The 14,623-nt window shown below is 38.5% G+C and overlaps 1 long non-coding RNA gene across 1 annotated transcript in view; it reads left to right on the top strand.

Annotated features, from left to right (window-relative positions):
• Positions 1 to 11,055, top strand: part of LOC125965644 (uncharacterized) — a 32,040-nt gene extending 20,985 nt beyond the window's left edge. The window contains exon 2 of the long non-coding RNA XR_007479819.1: positions 10,645 to 11,055. This is a non-coding gene — a long non-coding RNA (uncharacterized LOC125965644). The remainder of the gene's footprint in view (positions 1 to 10,644) is intronic.
• The last annotated feature ends 3,568 nt before the right edge of the window (positions 11,056 to 14,623 follow it).

The following is a 14,623-nucleotide window of genomic DNA, read 5'->3' as shown; positions in this document are numbered from 1 at the left end:
GAAAAGATTCTGGAGACTAGGAGACCAGTTGAAATCCAGTATAAGAGCCCTGTAGAAATTATTCACTCTGAATTCCTTTCAGTCCTTAGTTATTATGGACTTCTCCACTCTGCTCGACTTCTCTTATGGCCTATTATCTAGCTGACATCTTGTTTCTTTATGGGGTCTTAAATGTTCCTCGCAAGTAATAGACCTAAGAAGTTAACTGGGTCCTCCAGAATTGCCTAACTTCACTGGAGGCTGGGAATTCCAGAGACTCGTAAGAACACATGTTTTCTCAAGGTTGGGCTTAATTACCTTTGAGTAAGACCTTGGCACAGGGGCAGCCATATTCAGGGTGCATGTCAGAGCAAAGGCTTCTAGTCTTCGGAGATTTTCGCCCCCATCTCAGTGATGTTTTTCATTATCCTCTTGGCAAGCTGGCTTGATTTCTAAATCACATGGAGTTCCCCTAAGACTTTGTAGATTCTGAGATGCATGTTTTCCTCCAAAGCAACTAACAGTAGTCAACTATTATTATTATCACCCTATGTTTCCATAGTCCAGTTCACAGATGGAGTATAGGAATCCTTGTTTAGAGGATTATGATAACCCAGGGTTGGAAGAAGTTTTAGGGCCTTGTTATTGAAAATGTGGTGCACAATTCAGTATCTGTGTCACCTGGAGGTCTGGGAGAAATGCAGAATCTCAGGCCCAACCCCAGGCCTACTAAATCAGAAGGCACGTTGTAACACTGCCCCCCGCCCCTCCCCCATCTGTGTGCTCATTAAAATTGGAGAAGCATGATTGTGGTGGTCGCCTGGCCTAGTCACTTACCTGGTACCCAGCTCTGCCTCAGCAGCCCTACAAAGAGCTCAAGCGAGGTTAATTCATTGTATTTTTTACCTTACAATAGTATTTATATAATACTTGTATAATATAGCGCTTGTACAATATAATACGGATATTGAACAAGGTAATACACTGACTAGTTTGGCTGTCATTTATCATGTCAATAACTGTGTTTTAGCAGAAGTTTGATAAGCACTTAAAGTATTCGTTGGGAATGATTAGATGTCAATTGTATTGCATTGCTAGGAAGCATCTGCTTAAGCATTTTCAGGTGGAGGATAATCTCAGCGTAACAAACAAGAGCAAAGACTCCTTGTGCAGTTGCTTTACCTTTTACCCTTGTGAATCCTGTGGTCATGTAGGGAGGCGAATATTAACAATGAGTCATACCTGTCAGTGATATTCCTGAGACTAGTCCTAGGACTTGTACGTAACGTTTAGATGTACGTAATGTACGTAATATTTAGAGTTTTAGAAATATGTAATTCTTGATGCCTTCATCCTAAGTGACTATATAAATGGTTCAAATTACTCAAATTTAAGCAACATATTAATTTGACCTTATTCCAGTTTCTCAAAATTTCAGGATTTTTTCTTTTCATTTCTGCCTGCCTTAATTTAAAGTTATTTATGCCATTCCCCTGACAAGCTGTGTATTTATATTGAGGTCATCTTTCTAAGTATGGTTCCACAATCCCCAATTCAAACCACTGAATAGAGGTGTTAGGAACTCAGAACTTTTCAAATTTAGATGATACTGTTTATTATGTAATATTCCAAGCAGGGTCTGGGGCAGCACCCCTTAATCAAACATTAATATTTCTGCAATATATGAAATAAACAGTCACACTAATTCATATAAATAAAGGCTCTAAATATCTTCACCTCAGGTCAGATAAAGTTTCTGCCACAGAATTGGCTACATTTTTTTTTCCTGTTTTCATAGTTTTTAGTTGTTTGTCTTGTTTTTACATTTTGCAATTGTGGATAAAGAAAGACGGATCTGTTTATAATAACAAAATGAGAGGAAATTTTAGGAGTACTTTAGTTCACCTTTTGCCTGCAAGTAGGAAGGACTTAGCAAAAATTGATGTGAATAGTTGTTTATCAAAACTCAGATTTCTTAGAATAGTCTATAACTTTCTCAGTGTTTAATAATCAACATAGTCATAATATCATGAGGCCAGGGCTGACCCTCTAACTGCTGATGTCAATTCTCATCCCTCTCTCTTTCGAAAAGAGCCTTAATTTTATCCAGTGTGCCAAACTAAAATTACTTGCTTTACTAGACTATCTATGTTGCAGTTACAGGAGCCATGGGACCCTGTAGTGTTCCATGAGATATAAGCGGAGGGTTTCTGCAGAAGCTTTTGTTTTCCTGACTGTTTTCCAGCCCCTTCCTACCTCCCCTTTCCTTCTTCTCCTTGTCTAGAATACAGGTGTAATACCTGGAGGTACAGCAGCCATAGTGCAACAAAGGGGTGACAGCATGAAGATAAGTAAAAAACAGAAAAAGCCTGTTGAGCCTGCGTCACAGCCTTGGCCTGCCCCAGACTTCTTGTTGCATGTGGCAAACTTAGTATTTAAGCTGCTGTTTTTGAGTTTCTGTTATTTGTAGCTAAACACATTTCTAAATGTTACATTATATCGCTATCTTTTTCTCCTATTTTTATGTCAAATTATTTGTTATTATAATTATTCTATTATTATATAAAATCATATTATTATAAATAATAATATTATTTATTTTATATAAAATTGACTCTACGTGCACTTGAGGCATGATAATTATAGCTCTGTAATATGTCCATATCCATTATTACTTACCTTACCAAGTAGAAACACCTTTAATTTGTGTTGGTTTTCAAGGTTCCTTTAAACTATGAAGAAGTACTACACAATGCTGTTCTCATCAGTAGCTTTTGTGCCATTCCTTATCTTAAGCTTGTGTTTACTCAGGTAAAATGATGCCCCTCTTCTAATATAAATCACTATCAAATGAATAACTGTAGAAGTTGAGACAAAAAGTTTAGAATGATTTTTTAAAAATAATTTTTCTAAATAACTTTAGAATATTAAAAAAAATTTTTGATAGGCAAATTCATATTTGTTTCCCTTCATTTTTTTTTCTCTTCTTAGGCAATATTTACAACAAATCTTAGTTAATAATTGGTCAGTTTAGTATTCGATTCAGGTCAAATCAGTACATTATAATTCAATCCATTCCATTCGACTCCCTTTCAGACTTTCAGGTTCTTTTCTTAAAATGTTCTGTTCTTATCTTAGAGATTCTCTTCCTGCTACCATCTCTTTGACATTTGAAACGTTTATTTTAAGGTGCCTTTCACATGTCCTATTGTGTGAAGTTTACTGAGTGTGATTCCTCATATCTGTGTGGCTGCTGACTCTCTCCTTGTCTGTTCATTTCCTATGAGCCTATCTTCAGGGGTAATCGTGACCTCTGTTTGGGTCCTATTTGATCTTAGGGATGTAGAAGAATCTTCACAGATTGGTCTCTTGTCGCCTTAGCTGTAATTCTGCTACAGACTGAATGTTTGTGTCCCCCTAAAATTCAAATGTTGAAATCCTAGTCCCCAATGTGATGGTATTTGGAGATGGAGCCTTTGGAAGGTGATTAGGTCATGAGGGTGGAGTCCTCATGAATGGAATTAGTGCCCTTATAAAAAAAGACCCCATCGTGTGAGGTTCTAGTGAGAAGACAGCTGTCTATGAACCAGGAAGTGGGTTCTCACCAGACACTGAATCTCTTGGTGCCTTGATCTTGGACTTCCCAGAACTGTGAGAAATAAATTTCTGTTGTTTATAAGCCACCCAGTCTATGGTATTCTGTTCTAGCAGTCTGAACAGACTAAGACAGTTTCCATGGTGTTCATTGTTTCAATGTAAGTTTTCCCCTTTGTCTCTTGGTTTGAGGCTTTCATATTGTGGAGAGAGAGATTCAGAGAACTTGGGTCAGCACCTGTGCAGTAATTCAGGCTGGGAACTCTAATTGTAAGACTCTTTCCGCTCGTGGGCTGGAGCAGGCTGCTGCTTCCATTCCATACTCAGGGGCTGGTGGGCAATTCAGTCTTTAAAAAGAATTGAATTTGTTGTCACTGTTTCAGCCTCAGACTACTTCACTTGACATATGGACTTCTAACAGCTCTGAAAATTAAAAACCTGCACACTGGGCCCATAGTGCTGCATGACAACCATTCGCTGGATTTGCTGGAAAGCTCCCTTTCCAGTTTGCAAATGTCTCTCTACTCTCTTTTTGACTCCAACTGCCAGAGCCTTCATTTGTCACTGACCATGTGTGTGGGTGTGTTCTTCTCATGGTCAACTTCAGAAGAGAGTAAACTGTTTCTTGCAACTCCATCTCTATCAGTAGTTGGAAACCAAAGGTAGCTGAAGACAATGGCATGTTTAACAAGAAATGATAGAATAATGATTAGTGGAAATAAAGAATATTTTATGCACTTAATTTTCAGACAAAATGTGTCTCTTTCAAAAGAATACAACTGGACCAGTTGACTCTTTTTTTTTTTTTTTTTTTGCCACACAGCATGGCATGTGGATATCAACATGTGGGATCTCAGTTCCCTGACCAGGGGTGGAACCCGAGCCCTCTGCAGTGGAAGTGCAGATTCTCAACCACTGGACTGCCAGGGCAGTCCCAGTTAACTCATTTTGATTATCATCCTGGCTCCTGTGGACACTTGAGTTTTTCTGCCTCGGGCAAGGTGGGCCTTAGAGTCAGAGGAACTGTGTGGCCTTGAGCAACTTAGAATCCATCTGAGCCTCAATTTCATCATCTGGGAAACCAGAACAATAAAACTGTCTCGTGTAGAAATGAAAATCAGCTGAGATTGGGGAGGAAAGCATTGTGTGAACCATAAAGTGTTATTAAAGCGTATCATTTATATGTAGGGTTAACCATTTCCCTTCTCTAATTTTCTATTTTATATCACAGAAGTTCTTTCTTAGCACTTCTAAATGAATGAAAAATTCTCTTTGCCTAAAAGTTATTTGAGAACATGAGCCAAATAAATAAACTCTTCTCCACAGACCCCATTCATGTTGTCACTCTCTGTAAATATGGAAGCTTGACTTCAAAAACAGCCCTTAGTCACACTTTTGTGTCGTCCCCTCCATTTCGATACCTGTAGCTTATTTTGATATATAGGACATGGGAGAAGTGACACTGTGTGACTTCTGAACCCTGGTCATGAGAAGCCCGGAAGCTTTTGCCTGTCTCTTGGAATTCTTGGGCTGGGAGAAGCCTTAGTAGCCATGTAGGAAGTCTGACTCCTGTGATCCTACCATGCTGTGAGGAAGCCCAACCGGCCACGTGGAAAGGCTCTTGGAGAAAGAGAGATGCTTGGCCAGCCCCCAGCTGTTCTAGCTGTCCCAACTCAGGTACCAGACATGTGAGGGAAGACATCTTCATCTGACTACAAGCCCCTGAGACACCCCAAGTGAAAATTTTCCTGAGGGGCTTAGTTTATCAATATGCTATAAGAAATAATAAGAAGTTTTTAAACCACTAAGTTTTGGTGGTAGTCTGTTAGATAATAATAGGTAACATGAACACTACCTTAATCTACAAATTTAATGAGATCCAAATAAAAGGACCAACAAGATATTTGGAGCTAGACAAGCTGATTCCAAAGTTTACGTGGAAAAATCAGTTAGTAAGAATAACCAGGATAGGGACTTCCCTGGTTAAGTGGTTAAGAATCCGCCTGCCAATGCAGGGGACACGGGTTTGAGGCCTTGTCTGGGAGGATCCCACATGCCGCGGAGCAACTAAGCAGGTGCACCACAACGGCTGAGCCTGCACTCTAGAGCCTGCGAGCCACAACTACTGAGCCCGCGTGCCACAACTACTGAAACCTGCGTGCCTAGAGCCCGTGCTCCACAACAAGAGAAGCCACTGCAATGAGAAGCCCGCTCACTGCAGTGAAGAGTAGGCCCCGCTCTCCGCAACTAGAGAAAGCCTGCGTGCAGCAACAAAGACCCAACACAGCCAAAAATAAATAAATAAAATTAAAAAAAGAATAACCAAGATAATTCCGAAAAAGACAAAACAATAAAACAATGAAGGGGGAGGGCAGAGTGGAGGTGGTTAGCCCTATCAGATGTTATAACATTTTAAAATGTAATAATTAAAGCAGTTTGGTACTAAAAACTGCTGAGAGGTAGGAACTCTAGATCAATGATGGGAGACAGAAACTCTAGGACACATAGAATTTAGGATGTGATAACAACAATACTTCAAATCAAGAGGGAAAAGGCAGTTATTTAATAAATGGTGTCTGTAAACCTGAATGGTCATCTGGAAAAAGATAAAGTTATATCCATACCTTACATCATATACCCAAATAAATTCCAGATGAATCAGACATTTAAACATAAAGAAAAAACAAACTATTAAAACACCAAAAGATTCCATGGGAGAATCTTCCTTTATATTCTTTGAGTGGAAAGGTCAGAAGCCATACAATAAAATTCAACTACATAAAAAATCTGTACGGCAGATGCTACCATAAAGAAAAACAAATGATAATAAGCTAGGGAAAAATATTTGCAAGACATTTCCCAATTAAAGGCTGAATTCCCTAATATGTAAGACACATCTTCAAAGAAATACACCAACAATTAAATAAGAATGAACAAAAAGAGAGTGCACAGAAAAGGAAATACAAATGGCTCTTAGGTCCATGAAATATGCTCAGCCTCACAATGAGAGAAATGCGAATTCGATCTACCTAGAGAAACCATTTTTCCTTATCAGATTGGCTTAGATCCAAAAGTTCAATAGCACCCTGTGTTGGCAAAGGTGTGAGCAAATAGGATCTTGGAGTTTAAATGGGAACAACTTCTATATCATGGGATGAATTTTGCAAATCTATAAAAATTGCAAATGTATATGTCCTTTGACCCAGAACTGTACTTTTACTTCCGTGTAAGTAAATCTACTTCATAGATTTACTTCCGTGTATGTTTATCACAGCAAAAAATGGGAAATAACCTAAATGTTTATCAATAGGGGACTGATTCAATAATGGAATACTCTGTGGCACAGTAAAAATAGGGCAAGTCTTGAATAGGGAACAATATCCCCGATATTGTGTGTGTGTGTGTGTGTGTGTGTGTGTGTGTGTGTGTGTGTAAAATGCAAGGTATAGAACGTTGTGTATATGGTATTCTACAGAACTTGTATGAAGGGAGGAAAACTACGTATACACACATGCATTTGCATGCATATGAGTAAATATTTCTGTAGACATGCTCAAGAAGCTGATATCATTGGGTGCCTTTGGGTAGAGGAACTGAGTTCCTGCAGGTCAGAGCTGGGAGAGAAACATCACTTTTGTACCTTTTGAATGTATCACATTTTATAAAATTAAATAAAATTAAAAGTATCTATCTTAAAGATTTAAATTACATAAAGTTCAAGAACAGAAATTGTGATGATAGAGGTCAGAATAGTTTCATTCTGGGGAGATATTTACTGGGAAGGGTCAATGAGCAGAGATGTCCTCTATCTTGAATTGGATGGTGGTTATATAGGTAAGCGCAGGTGGAAAAATTCATCCACCCCACATTTAATATCTGTGCACTTTACAGTATGTATATTATACCTCACTACATTTAAAAAATGTATAATTGGAATAATGGGAAAGGAAATGGAAATATACAACCAAATTGTAGTCTGTAGAGTCCCTTGTTACTCTAGTCTTAGTTTGAGTTACAGGTATTTCCACTCACTTGGCTTTTAGTTTTGTAGAGTTTCATGTGAGAATGTATATATATGCATAGAAACATCAACGCAGAGGGAGGTTGTGGCCATTTGCAGTCTTATTTCTTATTAAAAATAACCCTCATTGACCTCACTTGAGTGGCCGGTTATTCCATTTTCCTACAATCATGTTGAGTGGTGAGTGACTCACGACTAAGTGTATGTTCAGGTGTGAATAGACCAAGTCAACCGCTTTTAAGAATTTGATATTGGACTTTGCTTCCATATAGAATGAATTTCTAAACATTAGCTCGGTGCAGCTTTGAGTAGTTTACAATGAGTCAGCAAGAGCTTAAATGGGAGAGTGTGAACCAATGACAAATGCCTTTTGAAAGGCAGCTTTGATCTGGATCAGATCACTACCTGCTTCTGCCCTGCAATCTTTATCTTTGCTTTTAGTGTAACAAATACATTTTCCTGCATTGAATATGTTTTCCTAGTAACAGTGGTGAGGTGTGACAAGGCAACACGTTTGGAGCAATGTTTGGGTCCTATCAGGCACCAGTGACAAAAATGTCTGATGGTGCTGAGTCACTGTGATCAGGTGATTCTCTGTGAAAAGGATATTGAGAGCTTGACTTTCACTTCCTTTCGTTTGCTGAAGTGAGCCTGGAGGCATTGTCACATGATCACTTTCATTCACTAAAACTCACTTTTCCAGGTGCTTCTCCCTCTTATGTAATAAAACAGCAAAGCACCTCCCCACAAACCCCTTCTCGGCCCCAAGACTGTGCCCCTGGGGAAAACCGATTGGCCTTGCTACCTAGAAGCCTCTGGACTAGATGTGCCTGGGAACCTTAAGCAGGGATGATGTGTAAGAGTTGGGATTGATGTTCAGGCATCGAAACACAGACATAGAGAACAGACTTGTGGTTGCCAAGGGGGAGGGGACGAGGGGGCGGGAAGGACTGGGAGTTTGGGATTAGCAGATGCAAACTAGTACATATAGGATGGATAAACAACAAGGTCCTACTGTATAGCATAGGGAATTCTATTCAATATCCTGGGATAAACCATAATGGAAAAGAATATGAAAAAGAATACATATGTATAACGAGTCACTTTGCTGTACAGCAGAAATTAACGCTACATTGTAAATCAACTATACTTCAATAAAATTAAAAAAACAGATTTAGATTACTGAGCAAAGGAGAGAGAGAGAGAGAGCGAGAGTGTGTGTGTGTGTGTGTGTTGTGTGTGTGTGTGTTTGTGTATCTGTGTGTTCTTAACCTCACTAGAGGGTGGTTAAGAAGCTTATTCAAGGTTCAGCACAGTAGAGGTATTTCAAGTTGCATTAGAGAGAAAATTACAAAAAATAATCTTTAGGAGCCAGACAACCTTTTGGAACACCAGTAAGAGAGCTCCAGTATAGGTGAGGTGAAGTTCCTCTTTGTGATAACATCAAGGTCCACTCCGCAAGGCTGGTTATTTGCGGTAGAAGTGAGGTGACAACGGGGCTGGAAGGATCAATAGAGACCATCTTTCTTGGGGCAGGGTTAGTAGTCATCCTGCAGGAGGCAACGCTAAGAACACCAAAGAACATCCTGAGTGATGGGCATCCTCTCAGGATAAAAGAGGGGCTCATGGGAGTCCACTGAGTGGAACCCCACGTCTCAGTGGAACACTTGTGTTTGTCACTCTGTCCTTGGTGGCCGCTGTTGCACTGGACTGTCCTTATCTGCCTGTTGCATTGGATTGGGAGCTCCTTGACTGAAGGGGTCATAGTGAATTCATCTCTGTACCCCTAGTGTTCACAGTAAATGTTTTATTGAATTAGTGAATGCATCCATCTATCCTCTACTTTTTATCAAAACTCTGAGATGTGATGAAAAACATCAGTGTCTCTCCTTGGGTTTTGGATCCCTCTGTAGGGTCTTTGCTTCTACACTCACATGATCCTACACAGAGTAAGCACAACATAAGTGTTAACTAGGCCTGCCACAATTACTACTATTTCTAGGTTTGCCTTCAATCTTTGCATGTAAAATTTTAACTGACTCTGGTGTTTTTCTCTCATCACATGCCCCTGGTTCCTCCCTTTCCACTGTAAGCATATACAGGTGGCCTTTTGCATAATAGTATGAAGTTTTTTTTCTATGATTCCCCTCTATTTTCTGCTCAAAGGTTTATGTTTCTCAGTTTTCCTGTTTCTCCTGCACATTTTTCTAATGACTGAGGTCATGAAAGCAGACATTGGGAGCTGATTTCATATCTGTAGCTCTGGTTAGACACAATCTCAGGGAATTTGTAGCCAGTTTATATTCTCTTCTTACTTAAAAAAAATCCCTCCCTTGACCTCACTTCCGTGTCCAGTTGCCATTTCATTTTCCACAACCATTTTGACAAAATGTCTGGAGTGAAGAAAATTACATTTCTACCCTTTTTTCCTCTCTGCCCACCACTTATCAGAACACATTGCTTTCTCTAAAGCCCTGATGTTTTTCTTCTGACCTTGATCCAGTGAGCTGTTTTCATACCCCTCTTTCACGCTTACTTAATCGGTTTCACATTGTTATAAAAAACAAACAAAATAAAACAAAACCCCCAAACCCAAAGTCTTCCCGCTCTTGAGACAGTCTCCCCATCCTGACCTCTGTAACCCTGAGCCCATGTGCATTATTTGGACCTGTCTGGAGATTTTTATGGTCACGCTTGCTGTTAGCATCCTTCCACATCCCAGGTGAGTCCACCACTCTCCTCTCTCTGTAGGTCCACGTGTGTGTGATCTCCTCCCAGCTCTGCATCTTTATCCCACTCAAGACACTCTTAACTCCACATAGTTCCTTGGTTTTCTAAACCTATGTTATTTTTTTCTCTTATTGATTTTTTTAATTGAAGTATACTTGATTTACAATGTTATGTTAGTTTCTGCTGTAAATCAAAGTGATTCAGTTATACATATATATATTCTTTTTTTATATTCTTTTCCATTATGGTTTATTACAGCATATTGAATATGAGAGCAAGGTCTTGAACAGATATTTGTATACATTATTTATTCACAATAGGCAAAAGATGGAAGCAACCCAGATGTCCATCAACAGATAAATGGATGAAACAAACCGTGGTCTAGCCATAAAATGGAATATTATTCAGTCCAGAAAGGAAAGAAACTCTGATACGTTCTACAACACGGATGAATCTTGAGGACATCATGCTACTTGAAATCAGTCAGCCACAGAAAGACAAAAACAAATGCTGTATGATTCCATTTACCTGCGGTACCTAATGCAGTCAATTTCAGAGACTGAAAGTAGCATGGTGGTTGCCATGCAAGTTATGCTTTAACAGGGACAGAGTTTCAGTTTTGCAAGATGAAAACGTTGCCGAGAAGGATGGTGGTGATGACTGTACAACAGTATGAATGTGCTTAATGCCACTGAACTGTACACTTTAAAATGGTTAAGATGTTAAATTTCATGTTATGTGTATTTTACCACAATAAAAAAAAAATTGAAAGAAAAATAAAGGTCTGGTCTAAAATGACTAATGTTGCCTGAGGCCCCACCAAACAGAAGGCCTCCCTCTGTAGCCTCTTGGGGTCTGACTCCTGGACCAAGCTGCCCTATTAAGCAGTTAATTATTTCTGGCTTTTTCATCTTTTAATACAACAGTTTTACTGTCTCTGATAATTATTCCAACTATTATTGGAATATAGTTGCTTTACAATGTTGTGTTAGTTTCTACTGTACAGCAAAATGAATCAGCTATACGTATACATATACCCCCTCTTTTTTGGATTTCTTTCCCATTTCGGTCACCACAGAGCATTGAGTAGAGTTCCCTGTGCTATACAACAGGTTCTCATTAGTTATCTATTTTATACATAGTATCAGTAGTGTATATGCGTCAATCCCAATCTCCCAGTTCATCCCACCTCACCCCCCTTTCCCCCTTGGTATCCATACATTTGTTCTCTATGTCTTCTAAACCTATTTTAAAACCTACACCTTCAAGGAGAAATTTATCTCCATAAACTTTCCCTTCTCTGATGGCTCCCTCAGGGTCTGTGTGAACACTGTTTTCTTTGTATAATACTAACTGATCAACACGTGTATACTTTTGGATAAATATTTGTAGGCTTTTGTTTTTTCATGAATGCATATTGCTCCCTTAGACCCTTTTTTCTATTTGTGTTTTTTCCAAAATTCTTAGTATGGTCTCCCGTACACAGTGGACACAAGCTAAATGTTGGTTAAAGTGGATAATAATTAAAAATGTAATATTTACTCCTGTCAGCGGGAGTAAATATTTAACTTAATATGACTCTGTGACAATTTGTCCAGACACTGCCACTTCTTGCTTGCAAAGAATTTATGTCTGTTGCTAACTTATTGCTTCTCTGGTCTTCTTTTCCTACCTGGCTTAGATGTAGAGTATGGGGCTTATGAAGTAGACCAAGACATAGTTCCTGAGGGTTTTGTTACCCAGATCATATGCCAACCTATCATCAGGGCCAAGTACTCACTCACCAGGCTGGATGCTTGTGAAAGAGGTGATGAGGTTTATCTGGGAGAGACAGAACCCATAGAAGCCTCTAGTGCCAGATTTATGGGGTTGAAGCTCAGGTTTTGCTGTATTCTAGCTGTGTGGTTTGGGCCAAGCTACTTAACTTCTCTGTGCCTCAGTTTCCTGTGCCATAAAATAGGGGTGATGATAATTGTATTGATCTCCTAGGGTTGTTGCTATAAGTACTAGCTACCACTGCCACAACTGTTTTATAAGTTTGCCTTGAATCTTTATATGTGTATGTGGATTCAGATTCTGCACATATAGATTCATGAAAATGAGTTGTTAGGTTTATTCACCCTTAAGAAATAGATTCTGGAAGGTCAGGATAGCACACAGCAAGTTTTACTGCCAAGGCAACACCAACTCCAGAAGGGGCTGAGAAGAGTGAACACTAGTTCCTGTTCTACAAGTGCTCTGCACTCTTCAAGACTGTCGACGTCAAGATCGAGAAAGGCTAAAGAACGAGTCCAGAGTAAAGGGACCAGAGAGGTGTGACACCTACAAGCAATTCACGATCCATGTTGGCTCCTGAATTGCTATAAAGGATATTACTAGGAAAATTGGAAGAATCTGAATACAAGCTGAATGATAGATAATTAGTATTGTATCAATGTCAGATTTCTAATTTTGATTAATGTGTGTGTGTGTGTAAGTGTGTGGACACATGGGGAAAGAGAAAAAAGAGAGTGAGATGAGGAGAGAGAGACTGGGAAAGTGAATGTGGCAAAATATTAACATTTGATGAATCTGGATTATATAGGCTTTTTGTCCAATTTTTGCAACTTTTCCATAAATTTGAAATTATTTCAAACAAAAAAGTGAAAAAAAATTAGTTCTATGATTTGGAGACCCAGTTTTCTGATTTGAAAGATGGATGAATTTTACTTTATGCTCTTTGGGAATGATGATAATATTTTCTGAGCTGCATATTGGGAAATTTTGCTGGAGAAATTTCTTTAAAAGTTTTATAAAAGAACAAAAAAAATCCCCCAAAGTTAGCAGAAGAAAAGAAATCATAAAGATTAGATCAGAAATAAATGAAAAATAACTGAAGGAAATAATAGGAAAGATCAATACAGCTGAAAGCTGGTTCTTTGAGAAGATAAAATTGATAAACCACTAGCCAGACTCATCAGGAAAAAAAGGGAGAAGACTCAAATCAGAATTAGAAATGAAAAAGGAGAAGTAACAACTGACACTGCAGAAATACAAAGGATCATGAGAGATTACTACAAGGAACTATTCGCCAATAAAATGGAAAACCTGGAAGAAATGGACAAATTCTTAGAAAAGTACAACCTTCCAAGACTGAACCAGGAAGAAATAGAAAATGTTAACAGACCAATCACAAGCACTGAAATTGAAACTGTGATTAAAAATCTTTCAACAAACAAACGTCCAGGACCAGATGGCTTCGCAGGTGAATTCTATCAAACATTTAGAGAAGAGGTAACACCCATCCTTCTCAAACTCTTCTAAAAAATTGCAGAGGAAGGAACACTCTCAAACTCATTCTACAAGGCCACCATCACCCTGATACCAAAACCAGACAAAGATACTACAAAAAAAGAAAATTACAGACCAATATCACTGATGAATATAGATGCAGAAATCCTCAACAAAATACTAACAAACAGAATCCAACAACACATTAAAAGGATCATACACCATGATCAAGTGGGGTTTATCCCAGGGATGCAAGGATTCTTCAATATACACAAATCAATCAGTGTGATACACCATATTAACAAATTGAAGAGTAAAAACCATATGATCATCTCAATAGATGCAGAAAAAGATTTTGACAAAATTCAACACCCATTTATGACAAAAACTCTCCAGAAAGTGGGCATAGAGGGAACCTACCTCAACATAATAAAGGTCATATATGACAAACCTACAGCAAACATCATTCTCAATGGTGAAAAACTGAAAGCATTTCCTCTAAGATCAGGAACAAGAGAAGAATGTCCACTCTCGCCACTCTTATTCCACATAGTTTTGGAAGTCCTAGCCATGGCAATCAGAGAAGAAAAGAAATAAAAGGAATACAAATTGGAAAAGAAGAAGTGAAACTGTCACTGTTTGCGGATGACATGATACTATACATAGAGAATCCTAATGATGCTAATAAAACATAATTCTCAAAAAAAAAAAGTTTTACAAATCCTCTAAAGATGACATTAAGGCACATTAACAGATATACTCCTTTTGAAAAGAAACATTTGAGCTATGGATTGAAACACAGCAGATATGTTTAAATCCATGAGTTCATAAAAAATAAAGAACTCCTGGTCACCTACAGAGGACTCTGAGAATTAGTAAATAAAAGGAGAAGATCAAGTGTTTATCCTACCTTTCTTGTACTAAATGTATCATGGAGTAACCAAATAGTTGACAAGAGGAAGTTTCTGTATTATAGAAGTATTCCTGCTAGTAAGTGAAAAAAGGAATGAGAGTTAGAATATTTGTAAG

Source organism: Orcinus orca, chromosome 10 (genome assembly GCF_937001465.1).
Source record: "Orcinus orca chromosome 10, mOrcOrc1.1, whole genome shotgun sequence".
Taxonomy (NCBI): Eukaryota; Metazoa; Chordata; class Mammalia; order Artiodactyla; family Delphinidae; genus Orcinus; species Orcinus orca.
The sequence above is the reverse complement of the archived record's forward strand: the minus strand, read 5'-3'. Positions and strand labels throughout refer to the sequence as shown.